Source organism: Rutidosis leptorrhynchoides, chromosome 8 (assembly GCF_046630445.1).
Source record: "Rutidosis leptorrhynchoides isolate AG116_Rl617_1_P2 chromosome 8, CSIRO_AGI_Rlap_v1, whole genome shotgun sequence".
In the NCBI taxonomy this organism is placed as follows: Eukaryota; Viridiplantae; Streptophyta; class Magnoliopsida; order Asterales; family Asteraceae; genus Rutidosis; species Rutidosis leptorrhynchoides.
Genome location: NC_092340.1, coordinates 157,403,986 through 157,418,921, shown reverse-complemented (window position 1 = coordinate 157,418,921; position 14,936 = coordinate 157,403,986).

Genomic DNA, 14,936 nt, shown 5'->3' with positions numbered 1-14,936 from the left:
AAACTTGTCCAGATAGGGTCTACACACACGGTTCATGAGGTCCATGAACACAGCAGGTGCGTTTGTCAATCCGAACGGCATAACAAGGAATTCATAGTAACCATAACGGGTACGGAAAGCGGTTTTCGGAATATCAGTTTCTTTAGCCCGTAGTTGGTGATAACTGGAACGAAGATCGATCTTAGAATAAACAGATGAACCTTGAAGCTGATCGAACAGATCATCGATTCTAGGAAGAGGGTAACGGTTTTTAACAGTGAGCTTGTTTATTCACGATAATCCATACACGAATGAAACGAACCATCTTTCTTCTTAACAAACAGGACAGGAGCTCCCCAAGGGGATGAACTGGGACGAATGAAATATAGTTGCAACAATGAAGGAAGAAATATATGGAGTAGTCACATCGGTGGCATAGATATTTAGGGAAATTCTCTTAAAGGAGATAACGAGGATCATGGACTTCAAAGTAAATTTTCATTACATTTCTGACAGGGAGACGTACGAAAGGGGTGATATTTCAACAAGAGTGAACTTCCTCGCACAATGAGGGAGTCAATCTAGGATTCATCCATATTCTTAAATTTATGTGCAGATGAAAAGAACGCGAATCATGGGTTATAAAGAATGACCGACTCCAGGTGGGATGAATCTCCAAAAATAATTTCGTGCACCTCAAAGTATTGAATCCTAGGATTGATGTTTACGAGGGTGTTGCGGTTGACAGCGAATATTGAGAGTAAAAAATCCTCAAACGGTCTAGTGTAATATATATCCATGATACCCACTATAACAACAGTTGGGGTAGAAACCCACCTAGCGCCTTTTCTACAATAGGGTGACCACCGAGCGTATCCCAGAAAATTGATTTATCGGTCCGTGTTTCGGCCATGTCCAACCATAAGAGGGAAAATTTTATGAGCGCAAAGACTTTCCAACAAATTTTATAAAACCGGCATCCAAAGTGGCGTAAGAGTTTCTATCAATGAACTTAATGGTAAGTTTCATCCTTAAACCGAGGATGAGAAGAACTGTGATCCAAACACTCTGTAGTAATGAGAAAATTTGATAAAATTAATCAAAGGAGTTTTGAAAAAGCTTTAAACATTTGATGTGATAACATAAACGGAACGAAGTTCTTAATAAATTTAGAAGTATGTACAATGTATACCATTTTTTTATAAAAGAAATTGACTTAATCAAACAGCTCAATAAATGAGTGTTTTAAAATAATTTTGAAGGTATGATTTAGTATATACTAGCCAAAATAGGTAAGGGTAAATTTATTCATTTGAATCCATACGTACATATATGATTTTATAAGTTGTATACATGACAAAATATTTTATTACATCTATTCGCCCATAATCCCGTGAGGACCGCCCAATTAAACAAATGTGTAAAACTCCCGATGATAACAGAGTATCTGTATTTCAGAGGTTACAAGTTGAAGTAAGATCGTGGAAGATCGAGTAAAGGACTTGAATCGTCGTGCGACATTTGACCAACAAATGTTACGAGGTCATGAAAACCAATGAGTTAAATGTTGTTTTGACTATTATCAGGACATAAGTCCTTAGGCCAAAACTGTTCCCGAGCGAAGCTGTTGCTAACAAGCGAGTTATGAAGGATAGAGCATGAGATAGACAATCTAGTTAAAACGAACTTCTCGTATATCAATAAATAAGATAATGAATATTTTTCCTATCCATGTAATACATCGGAACTTCTGAATGAGTAGTGTAAAAAATTTTTTTGACTCGCTTTCTATTCCTCATGTCACAATATTGGGACTTCTTTATGAATTAACGTAATATAATCACGTTGGCCTGACGCCATTATATTTCACTAATTCATAGTTCCATTCCAATAGCACTACATGAGGTCAGGACAAGCGATCAACCTCGAATTTCCACACAATTTTTCTAAAACAATTTCTTAAACAATGTGCTAAGGATAGCACAAGAGACAAAACATCATAAGTAACGAATAGGAGTAACGATGACATAGAAATGTCTTCGAAGTACCAAAAATCTATGAAAGTCAAGAATGACGTTTTTCGGTTCAAAAACCAAAGCACATGGGCACAATGGTACAAAGGCACGTAATATAACAAGAATGTTATATACCTAATCATAATAGCTGACATTGAAATGTCGAGCCTTTAGAAGTCAAGAATGACATCTCACGTAATATAACTCAAACGTCATATACATAACCATAATAGATGACATAGAAATGTCAGAATTTTCAGAAGTCCAGAATGACATCCCTCGGTTTCACTACCCGAGGTGTTCACATAAGGATCAGTTCGCAAGAGTCGAAGAATACGTTTAAATCGGAATGGGAGTTCCTCCCGGATTAGGAACATAATAGAGATGTATGTATGATAACAATATACATACCAATATGATACAAGTAATCACATATAATAATATATTATAGGTCGGGCTGTAGACTAGACTCACTAATGCACCCTATTGACTCGGGTAACGACATCAATGCAGCCTAATTCCCTACAACCAGAGCTCTGATACCAACTTTAATGACCCGTCAAAGTACACTTGATGACCATCATTATCTTGGTCCCACAGCTTGATCATAACTCTATATGAATTTGACAAATAACATTGCATTATTTATTTAAAAATGATTTCCTATAAAGGAAACCTACCAAAATATGTAAGTTTAGAAAAACCATACATTATTACTTAATCAAAAGTTGACCAAAACAAAGTCAACAAACACCCACAATCTAATGTATCAAAAATAGAATGCAAGTTAATGTTTAACAAAAGCTGCCATCAAAAATATACAGACTCTCTAAGTACAGCGAAGCAATCAATCATGAACCTGAGAATAAAACATGCGAGTAACTGTCAACAAAAATGTTGAGTGAATTATAGGTTTAATATTGCAAACAATATTTAATTTAAACCATAAAAATTTATGTTTGAAAACATAAAAACCCCTTTTGGACCACAAAATTATATGCTCAAAAATATATAAAAACATTATTCCATTTACCGTGAGCCACCTGGTAACCACTTAACCATTTATTTACCCTTGCCAAACACAATAAATAATATACACCGAACAAGTGTATCTACAACAAATTACGAAGTACTAAACATTCCGATTATAAATTGCTAGCGCGACTAGCTCGAAATGGGGTTGTCAAACCCGATAGATCTATCCATAGGATTCGCGTTTACCAGTAGAAACTAGTGATTACAGTTACCAGACTAGGAAATATTTTTGTTCAACTCACAATGAATAATTTAAACCAACTTTCACTTGTGTCCAAAATATAAAATAAATTGCATGTATTCTCATCCCAAAAGATTTAAAATAGAAAATGGGACTATAACTCACCTTAATAGCAAACGAAGTAACCATACAAATATGCGAACATCAAATGAAGTAAAGTGATCAGGAATGATCACAACGCCTACCTATAAATAAAAAAGGTCGATATAAATAACTAACTTAGGTCAAGTCTTAGTATGATAGCTATTGTACATGTTGCAAGTAGTCATAGAAAAATACTCAACATGCATCGGTTTGATCGGAACAGCGTATGGACACACACTTTCTATTTTTATAAATTTTCTATTTTTAGCAGGTTTCCATTTTTGGAAAGTTTCTATTTTTGGAAAGTTTCTATTTTTGGAAAGTTTCTATTTTAGAAAAGTTTCTATTTTTGGAAAGTTTCCAAATTTAGAAAGTTTCTATTTTTAGAAAGTTTTAAGTTAGAAAAGTTTCCTTATTTAGAAAGTCAACAAAAGTCAACTGAAAGTCAAAGTCAACCGGAAGTCAACTCAAAAGTCAACCTCGGTCAAACATAGTCAACATTAATTTTAAAAGTATAAGTTATAATAATAATATAAGTTGTAATGTTAATTAAAGTTAAATATGTATAATTATGTCATAACATAAGTTTAATTAAATTAAAATGAATTATTCAAGTTAACATAAGTTTAAATGATATAATTAATATAACATATGAAAGGACCCGTCCTAATCCATCCGGACGAAGTCCATATCGATTATAAACGATTCACATCAGTTGATTACATCGCGAGGTACTTGACCTCTATATGATACATTTTACAAACATTGCATTCGTTTTTGAAAAGACAATCTTTCATTTCATCGAAATTTGACGGCATGCATATCATTTCATAATATATCTAACTATAATTGATTTAATAATAATCTTGATGAACTCAACGACTCGAATGCAACGTCTTTTGAAATATGCCATGAATGACTCCAAGTAATATCTTTAAAATGAGCAAATGCACAGCGGAAGATTTCTTTCGTACCTGAGAATAAACATGCTTTCAAGTGTCAACCAAAAGGTTGGTGAGTTCATTAGTTTAATTTAAACAATCGTTTCCATCATTTTAATAGACCACAAGATTTCAGATTTCCATTTCTCATAAACATACGTCCCATGCATAGAGACAAAAATGTCATTCATATGGATTGAACACCTGGTAACCGACATTAACAATATGCATATATAAGAATATCCCCATCATTCCGGGATCCTCCTTCGGACATGATATAAATTTCGAAGTACTAAAACATCCGGTACTTTGGATGGGGCTTGTTGGGCCCGATAGATCTATCTTTAGAGTTCGCGTCAATTAGGGTTTCTGTTCCCTAATTCTTAGATTACCAGACTATATAAAGAGGGGCATATTCGACTTCGATAATTCAACCATAGAATGTAGTTTCGATTACTTGTGTCTATATCGTAAAACATTTATAAAACAGCGCATGTATTCTCAGTCCCAAAAATATGTATATAAAAAGGGAGTAATGAAAACTCACGCATATAAATATTGTAAAACAGTTAATAAAGCATTTGCATGTATTCTCAGCCCAAAAACGTAAAGAGTAAAAGGGACCAAATGAAACTCACAATCCAATATTTTGTAGTAAAAATATTCATACGGCGATTCTGAACAATGCAGGGTTGGCTTCGGATTCACGAACCTATATCATTTGTATATCTATTAAAACATATACTCGTAATCGAATAATTCTATTTATTATTAATGATGTATTTGTTATATTATTAATTTATAAGTTTCATTATTTATTTATATTTTCACTTTATATACGTAGATACATTAATATAATTAAGTTATGTAATTTAAATATATTTTTGTATATAAAAATCTTTATTTTTATACCTATAATCTTAACATTGTTGTTAAAACTTTTAATTTTAGTAATCATAATTATTTTAATAATGACAATATAGATAATTTTGATAAGTATAATAATGGTAGTTTTAACGATAGTAAAATAATAATTTTTGTAAAAATGAAGAAAATGTAAAAAAAATCTTTAATAATATCAACACAATTAATGATAATCATATTAGTACTAGTAATGATAATATTTATAATAATACCTATGTTACTATTTATAATAATAATAATAATAATAGTACTAATTTGTTAACCTTAATAATGATACTAATTTTAATACTAATACTAATAGTACTACAGATAATAATAATAATAACTAAAATGATAACTTTTACTACTAGTGATAGTTATGATAATAATACTAGTAATAACAATAATAATAATCGTCATTGTAATTATATTCATGATAATAATAATAAATGATAACTATACTTATATTAGTAATAATAGTAACTATAATTATGACACTAGTAACAAGTACAATTTATAATCATAATTATATCCTTAATAACTAATAATAATAATCATAACAATTAAAATAATAATACTAATATTCATAATAATAATGAGAATAAAAGAAGTTGGGTATACCCTTAAAAGCTTTGTGTAAAAAGAATTTCCATAGACCGGACTCGAACCCGAGACCTCTCGTTCCTCAACAAACACCTCAAACCATCCCTCCACCCCTTTCTTTTCTGTGTTATAACCCATAAATATATGTATAACCCGATTTTAGTTGCTGATATATCTTATTCATTTTCGAAAAATAAAAATGCACCAGACCAGGATTGAACCTATGACCTCTTGGTTTTCAACACACGTCCAACCACTCTTCTACTTCAAATTTTCTGTTCTAATTTTCATACCAAATACACTTAATCTATATAACTCGGTTTCACCTTCATCTTCATAATATAATCATCTTTATAATCTAATCATCTTTTTCGTTTACTAAATACCATCCTCAACTTTTATCAACTTAATAATACTAAAAAAAAATATATTGTGAGTTCTTGTTCCACCCCATGATTATTCCGGCCCAATAAATGGAACCCATAGTACCTCAGCCCAACAGTATAATAAGATCTCAGCCCAATCCTAGACAATATTATTCCTACGGCCCAACAGGAATTCATGGCTTTTAATCTGATAACATGAATTAAATTTGTATCTCGGCTCAAAATTCATCTAAACCTAATCACCCTCATCGTTTCAACCCTATAATACAAGCTTGTTTACCTTAGCCCGATAACACATCAGGAACAGCTAAATCATGCAATACCTATAGTAATTTAATCATGAATATCCCAATGATTACGGTTCACTGTAATAGAAAGAGTAGGCCACCATTTATCATTATATAATACTTGATTAACCTATAAATCATTAACTTTAAAAGCAAAGTGTAGTGGAGGAGTTGTTTGCTTTCATGGACTTTTAATCAAGTGGGGTTATCCACGTTGTGTTTGTCGATCAACAGAAGCAAGAGGGATGGCATTTTATATTCAAGTGACAAGTGGGTTTTGAGATAATAAATATATATATATATATATATATATATATATATATATATATATATATATATATATATACATCAAGTGTCTTATGGTTTTTCGTTGACAGCAACAAAGAAACGAAAAAAAAAATAATTCTTGTGGTAGAGTTTGAGTAGGAAGAAAAGGAAGAGAATACGTATCACGGTACCTTTGGGTTTAACAGGAAAATTACAAGAGATCGAGTAGCTACAACAATTAATAATTTGATGGTGTTTTGATCCTCTTGGCCGTGATAGTAGAAGGTGATTCAAGGGATGAAGTGGTGGTCGCGTAAATTTGTTTGGAGATTGTAGGTTGGCGGTTTTTGTGGCTGTAACTAACAGCAACATAGCTGCAGTTTTTAAAGGTTTGGTCTTATGGAATTAAATGAAAAAAAATATAAGTAGCAGCTACAACGAGTTGCAGCATTAACTCAATGGGTTTGGGTGACGTTTAAATGGGTTAGACAAAGTAGATAAAGAAAGAATTATAGAGAGAGCTGATGAGAGAGAGAGGAAGAAAAATGGTTAAATGATAAATTCAAAGTGATAGTGATTTTGTCAACAATGACTGTATCAGTGGGTAGTGTTGCTCATACTAATAATAACTATAAAAATTTCGAGATATTAATAAAAGTAATAATAATGATATTATTTATGTTTAGAGTTCATATATATAAATATATATATTTTAATAGTAACTTATCTATTATGTACTTTATTTTCCATATTTAAATTTGAATGTTTAAATTATATTTTTATAATTTCGAGTTATAATATAACATTACATTTAAATATAAACATATTTAGTTATAAACAATTGTTCGTGAATCGTCGGGAATGGTCAAAGGGTAATTAAACAAATGAACATAGTTCCAAAGTTTTCGAGACTCAGTATTACAGATTTTTGCTTATCGTGTCAGAAACATATAAAGATTAAGGTTTAAATTTGGTTGGAAATTCCCGGGTCGTCACAGTACCTACCCGTTAAAGAAATTTCGTCCCGAAATTTGAGTGGGGTCGTCATGGCTAACAATAAATATGTTTTCATGACGCATATGAGTTGATAAATAGAGTTTTATCATTATTGAATAATATAGATAAAACGACTCGATTATGTGAAGTGTACGAGTGAAGCTATCACTAAATGATGAAATGAAAATGACAAGTTTCATCATAACTTTTGACTAGTCATGGTTGAATAAGGTGCCTCTTAACTTTTGACGTTGTCTTGGTGGAATTCCGGAATTCAAGGGATTTCAAAGAAAATCTTCGAAATCTAAAAGATATGATTCTTCGGTAAATGAGGAAGTTAGGATCTCTTTAATTAAATGCGATGATCTGCCTTGATTGCTCTGTCTGATATTTCCACTATAAATTTATCTTTTCCATTCCCTTAGTTTCCACCACTTTTATACCTTCTTTCTCAGTTCATATATCTAAAAGATTATAATAATGCTTAATCCGGTTTTAATTCTTGTTCTTATTCTGACTATCGCAATGATCATTCTTCTTTTCCAACTCCCAACGGAAGAATCTGTTTATTTCTACTATGGTCTAGGGATTATTGTATTTATAATTCTCCCGTGTCTTTATATTGCTATACGCACTGATATCCGCAGTTTGTAATTTCGGTGGTGTTGTTGGGCTTTATATTTTTCTTATATATCGGAGCTTCATGCTCTTGTTTTCTCTTCCCGACTTTAAATCAAGCGAATAATGGTCCAGAATTTGTAGCTATAGAGTTCTAAATGATTATAATGTTCTAAGCAGGGTGGAACGTGATAGCACGATTTGATTTTCAAATTTATCAAAAATACAGATGATAGAACTATCAATAATACATTCTTCTTGATATGTTCGGAGGTTATGTAGAATGAAAGAGTTATGTAACATGACACATGATGATGGTATAATCTATTGTGAACCATCATCAGGTTTCATTAGAAACTCAGCATGACTTACTGTAATATAATCACGTTGATCAAGTGTCATTATATTATACTAACTCATGCATCAGTTCTCAACACTACTTCCAAAAACATTCATATTTTAAGCTCGAAAGTTTACAGAATATAGAAACTAACAGTTTCTATATGATGTAACATTGATAGCACGAATAGATTATTGATTTCAGATAAGAATAATTATGAAAATATCTTCATAAATATGGAGAATATTTATAATGGAAGATACTATGATATCTTGGAATTTCTAATATCGATGGATGATGAAGGAGATTTATCCGTAAAGGTTTAGATCCGGAAGCAAGGTGTTCGCTAAGGATTTCATCAGAAACAGAATCATTTGGATTCTTTGAAGTCAAACTTATTCCTTGTGATTTGTCCACGGCTTCCTTCATAGTTTCGCATGATCCGTTTTTCGGTACTAAATTTTCTATTGAATGTTTCTAATATAATGTTACACAGAAAGCACGAAGAGGTATATAATTTCGGACGAGAATATTTATGAAAATATCCTCAGAAATATCGAAGATATTGATGATGATATTTTGGAATATCTAAGTTCGATGGTTGATGGAGAAAGATTTTCCGCAAGATTTTAACATGACTTCGGAGCAAGATATTCTCTAAAGATTTCAACGGATCTAGATTTATCTGGGTTCTATGAATTTAGGGTATGTTACTTGTATTTCTCCTTGGTTTCCTTTATGGTTAGCTCAATCCGCTTTCCAGTTCCAACTTTTCTGAGCTTTTCCAACATACTAATTTTTATCATCAAACTTTCGATGATTATGGTCGTTTACGGTTATCTACAGTTTCTGCTGCTTCATTCAGCTTTTTCAACATTCAGAGTATTGATTTGTGACTGAGTGCTTTTCAGAATTTCAGAATGAGAGATCATAATTCTAAGAGATAAATGCCATACATATAACTGTTGATGTAGATATGCTGTGAGTTTTCAAAGTACTGATTGCCGATTCCTCTACATTTACTGCTACCCTATCTGAATCATTTGTTATCGATCCGAGATGATTTCAAGAAAGTTGTGTTTTTAGATGATTAAACGCTGACGGTAATATGGTGGAATATAAAAGGTTCCCGGTAACAATAAATGAACATACATATTAGTCAAGGTGATAATGAGGTTATTTCGAACGAAAAGTCGAAGTTGATTTGCTGAAGCTGTGACAAAATTTGCTACTTTGGAAAGAGATTACTAAGTTATTTTTGCTAATAAATGTCAAAGGATCTGACGCGGCTAAATGTTAAACTTTTACTCAGTTGCCGAGAGTTTCTCAGGTGCACTACTATATGCATAACTCTTTCCTTCCGTAAATGAAGTGCGGTTGGTTCATCCTCTCGATTGAGGTGTTTTCAAGAATCATGAAATGTTTGAACGCAGATTGTAATTGTGATGATACGAATGGGGTTTAAAATGAAATCAAGTGGCAAACTTGAAGAATTATTTAGTTTCATATATTATAATCAATATTTTAATTCATTTTAATTGTCCAATGTTATTAGTCCATAGTTGACAGTCCAATAATTCATATATAATTTAATATATAATATTCGAATTAATTAATACGTACCGTGACCCGTGTACATGTCTCAGACTCGATCACAACTCAAAGTATATATATTATTATAGAATCAACCTCAACCCTGTATAGAGAACTCGATCATTACTGCATATAGAGTGTCTATGGTGATTCCAAATAATGTATATAGATGTGTCGATATGATATGTCAAAACTTTGTATACGTGTCCCGATATTTAAAGTGCGTAAAGTAAATACAGAAGTTAAATGACGATAAATAAAGTGCGTAAAGTAAATAACAGAAATTAAATAACGATAAATAAAATTGCGATAAATAAAATGTAATATGGAATTAACAGTTAGCTAGGAACAGTTAGCTAGGATTTTGTTAGCGTGGTTTCTTAACAAAATTTCATATTGTCAATTAGTCTGTTTCTAATCAATTTTTATTGTATCCATTATTTCTTCATTATGCCACTTGTTGGATTCTGATAGATCAAAATCCAAATATGAAATTGAATTTGAATGAAAATAGTTATTCTTTGGTGAACGGATACGTAAATCGGTGGTTGTAAATAGAATAGTAAATGATCGTTGAATCAATTCCGATGAATGTACAGTGTAACTTATTAATGTGATATCTAAATACTCCTCGGGTATTACCTACCCGTTAAAATATTTTCACCATTAACAGTTTGTACAAAAGAATTTTTAATTACAATCTTTATGAAAATATATATACGTATATATTTTCTTTAGATGTAATCATGAAGTTAATGAGTTAATGTGATATTGATCTCATTTGATTTATCATTAGAGCAAGAATATATAATTTCTAAAACATTAGAGATTACATAATCGCCATGTCGAACGAAAATAAAATAGATAGAACGATACGTAGAACGATGATTATACTTGAGGTATAGAATGAGATGTCGAAGCTGGTGATGCGGATGTTGTTGTTGGTGGTACTAGTGTCGTTGGTGCTAAGGTTGGTGATGTGACTGGTGTTGGTGATACTGCTGGTGTTTGCAGACTGTGTACCGTGTTCTCTAAAGTTAACACTCGAGCTCGGAGTTCTTTAACTTCTTCTATTAACCCTGGTTGGTTATCAATGTGAGGTAGAGATTGGATATCTTTTCTAGTTCCATTAATGGTAGTCTCAAGACGAAAAATTCTGGCAAAAAGGGTATAAACGGTGTTGCGAACAGGTTCGCCAGTGAGCGGGTCGAGTACTCCAAGGTTAGGTGGTAGATTCGATTCATGATATGGAGTACCTTCTTCCCTTCTCCATAGAGTGAGTATGTCGCGAACCCACCCCCATTTTCTCCAGTAATCACGATAGTTGATTGATTGATGTGCTCCTGTCACGCTGTCTTCGGAGTCAGAGGAATTTGATCGATTCGTAGAGGCCATCTTATTCGATCTCAGGAAAGATTTTTGATATGAAGAGTTTAGTGATAGTAATTGATAGTTGGATGGTATTCTCAATGCATAATTTACATAGATATATATAGTACTAGGATCCCTTAAATTACGGAGAAATTTACGGAAGATATCAGGCAAGATCTACAGTAATAGATACGCTAAGATATGAATTTTGTCTATACACTATTTATGCAGTCAATGCAGTAAAACGTGTCTAGACTAAGAATGATAAGCAAATGATTCTCTAAGAATGATAAGCAGGTAATTTTTGACACGAATGATAAGCAAAACTTTTGACATACAGACACGGTCGAAGTCCAGACTCACTAATGCATCCTAACGACTTATCAGTTAGACACACTAATGCAGACATGGTTCACTAAGACCACCGCTCTGATACCAACTGAAAGGACCCGTCCTAATCCATCCGGACGAAGTCCATATCGATTATAAACGATTCACATCAGTTGATTACATCGCGAGGTACTTGACCTCTATATGATACATTTTACAAACATTGCATTCGTTTTTGAAAAGACAATCTTTCATTTCATCGAAATTTGACGGCATGCATATCATTTCATAATATATCTAACTATAATTGATTTAATAATAATCTTGATGAACTCAACGACTCGAATGCAACGTCTTTTGAAATATGCCATGAATGACTCCAAGTAATATCTTTAAAATGAGCAAATGCACAGCGGAAGATTTCTTTCGTACCTGAGAATAAACATGCTTTCAAGTGTCAACCAAAAGGTTGGTGAGTTCATTAGTTTAATTTAAACAATCGTTTCCATCATTTTAATAGACCACAAGATTTCAGATTTCCATTTCTCATAAACATACGTCCCATGCATAGAGACAAAAATGTCATTCATATGGATTGAACACCTGGTAACCGACATTAACAATATGCATATATAAGAATATCCCCATCATTCCGGGATCCTCCTTCGGACATGATATAAATTTCGAAGTACTAAAACATCCGGTACTTTGGATGGGGCTTGTTGGGCCCGATAGATCTATCTTTAGAGTTCGCGTCAATTAGGGTTTCTGTTCCCTAATTCTTAGATTACCAGACTATATAAAGAGGGGCATATTCGACTTCGATAATTCAACCATAGAATGTAGTTTCGATTACTTGTGTCTATATCGTAAAACATTTATAAAACAGCGCATGTATTCTCAGTCCCAAAAATATGTATATAAAAAGGGAGTAATGAAAACTCACGCATATAAATATTGTAAAACAGTTAATAAAGCATTTGCATGTATTCTCAGCCCAAAAACGTAAAGAGTAAAAGGGACCAAATGAAACTCACAATCCAATATTTTGTAGTAAAAATATTCATACGGCGATTCTGAACAATGCAGGGTTGGCTTCGGATTCACGAACCTATATCATTTGTATATCTATTAAAACATATACTCGTAATCGAATAATTCTATTTATTATTAATGATGTATTTGTTATATTATTAATTTATAAGTTTCATTATTTATTTATATTTTCACTTTATATACGTAGATACATTAATATAATTAAGTTATGTAATTTAAATATATTTTTGTATATAAAAATCTTTATTTTTATACCTATAATCTTAACATTGTTGTTAAAACTTTTAATTTTAGTAATCATAATTATTTTAATAATGACAATATAGATAATTTTGATAAGTATAATAATGGTAGTTTTAACGATAGTAAAATAATAATTTTTGTAAAAATGAAGAAAATGTAAAAAAAATCTTTAATAATATCAACACAATTAATGATAATCATATTAGTACTAGTAATGATAATATTTATAATAATACCTATGTTACTATTTATAATAATAATAATAATAATAGTACTAATTTGTTAACCTTAATAATGATACTAATTTTAATACTAATACTAATAGTACTACAGATAATAATAATAATAACTAAAATGATAACTTTTACTACTAGTGATAGTTATGATAATAATACTAGTAATAACAATAATAATAATCGTCATTGTAATTATATTCATGATAATAATAATAAATGATAACTATACTTATATTAGTAATAATAGTAACTATAATTATGACACTAGTAACAAGTACAATTTATAATCATAATTATATCCTTAATAACTAATAATAATAATCATAACAATTATAATAATAATACTAATATTCATAATAATAATGAGAATAAAAGAAGTTGGGTATACCCTTAAAAGCTTTGTGTAAAAAGAATTTCCATAGACCGGACTCGAACCCGAGACCTCTCGTTCCTCAACAAACACCTCAAACCATCCCTCCACCCCTTTCTTTTCTGTGTTATAACCCATAAATATATGTATAACCCGATTTTAGTTACTGATATATCTTATTCATTTTCGAAAAATAAAAATGCACCAGACCAGGATTGAACCTATGACCTCTTGGTTTTCAACACACGTCCAACCACTCTTCTACTTCAAATTTTCTGTTCTAATTTTCATACCAAATACACTTAATCTATATAACTCGGTTTCACCTTCATCTTCATAATATAATCATCTTTATAATCTAATCATCTTTTTCGTTTACTAAATACCATCCTCAACTTTTATCAACTTAATAATACTAAAAAAAAATATATTGTGAGTTCTTGTTCCACCCCATGATTATTCCGGCCCAATAAATGGAACCCATAGTACCTCAGCCCAACAGTATAATAAGATCTCAGCCCAATCCTAGACAATATTATTCCTACGGCCCAACAGGAATTCATGGCTTTTAATCTGATAACATGAATTAAATTTGTATCTCGGCTCAAAATTCATCTAAACCTAATCACCCTCATCGTTTCAACCCTATAATACAAGCTTGTTTACCTTAGCCCGATAACACATCAGGAACAGCTAAATCATGCAATACCTATAGTAATTTAATCATGAATATCCCAATGATTACGGTTCACTGTAATAGAAAGAGTAGGCCACCATTTATCATTATATAATACTTGATTAACCTATAAATCATTAACTTTAAAAGCAAAGTGTAGTGGAGGAGTTGTTTGCTTTCATGGACTTTTAATCAAGTGGGGTTATCCACGTTGTGTTTGTCGATCAACAGAAGCAAGAGGGATGGCATTTTATATTCAAGTGACAAGTGGGTTTTGAGATAATAAATATATATATATATATATATATATATATATATATATATATATATATATATATATATATATATATATATATATATATATAT